Raw genomic sequence first — 1,245 nt, forward strand, 5'->3', positions numbered from 1 at the left:
ATGGATTTATGACTGCTTTCAACAGTTACCGAAATCTCCTTTCAAAGATAATCTTCACACTAACTTATGTTTGACTATGTAACAGAATGAGGACAGCCACAAATCTGGCATTCTCAAAAGAGCACAGAAGTACTAAATGTAAGGTTGCAAAGTAACTTATTTTCTCTAAAACGTCACCAAAAAATTCCAAGCAGCACAACAAAACATTTCAAGCTCCTGGTTGTCATCCTAAGAATTAGGCAGACTTCTTTGATTTTTTTCTTCTCGCTTCCTCTTTTTCCTTTTTTATTTCAGTTACTCATTCAATTTCTTCAGCACTAAACATCTTTGAGAGTTGATTTCTTACCATAGCAAGTTCAATTTTTTTCCCCATCAGACTGGACAACTTCTAGCAAAGCCCTTATTGCTGATTTGATTGCTTCATTGTCATTTGCTATAGCATCTTTGGTGTGATCCTTTTCCAGAAATTCTTCAACAGTTTTAGCAGTTTGGCCTATTGCATTTGCCTTCCAAGCATAAGTGCCAGAGGGATCTGTCTGATATAATCTTGGAACGTCGTCATCATCAAAACCTACAATTAAGGCAGAAATACCAAAAGGTCTTTGTCCATCGCTTGGGTGTTTTTGCTTCAAAGTTGCTATGAAGTAAGTTATACGTTCTGCAGTGACCGGGTCCTCAGCTGTAAGCTGATGGCTCAGGCAGGCCACATGGCAGTCACATGACCAGCAGTCAGTCCTGCAAAAGCCATGCAGACCTGGTCATCAAGTGCACACATTCTCGTCACAGTTCTTTCATCTTGAGGCTTGGCAACAGAGTTTTTTTCTACCCCAGTCACAGCTATATTGGTACCCCGAATTCCAACCACAGTGGGTCCTTTCTTCACCTCTTCCTGGGCATATTCCACTTGGAAAAAGTGTCCGTCTGGGGAGTCACTGCCCCTTTATACTCATGCCATTGCACTGGAATACAAAAATTCCAATCAAGCTTCCTATGCTCCAGGCTTTTGATGCTGCAGCTGAGCCAAATTTAAATATTTATGCACTGAATATCACAGCCTCAAAATAGATAAAGCAAGAATTAAGGGAACTAAAAGAAAAAGCATTCAAATATATAATCATAGATAGTGATTTTAATCATCTCTTTCTGGCCAGGTGCAGTGGCTCATGCTTGTAATCCCAGCACTTGGGAGGCCAAGGTGGGAGGATCATTTGAGGCCAGCAGTTTGAGGCTGCAGTAAACTATGAT

General features: G+C 40.7%; 1 pseudogene; it reads right to left on the reverse strand.

The window, feature by feature from the left end:
- Positions 1 to 235: 235 nt before the first annotated feature.
- Positions 236 to 938, reverse strand: LOC105808916 (annotated as a pseudogene).
- Positions 939 to 1,245: the final 307 nt, after the last annotated feature.

Source organism: Propithecus coquereli, unplaced genomic scaffold, assembly GCF_000956105.1.
Source record: "Propithecus coquereli isolate 6110/MARCELLA unplaced genomic scaffold, Pcoq_1.0 Scaffold18248, whole genome shotgun sequence".
Lineage (NCBI taxonomy): Eukaryota > Metazoa > Chordata > Mammalia > Primates > Indriidae > Propithecus > Propithecus coquereli.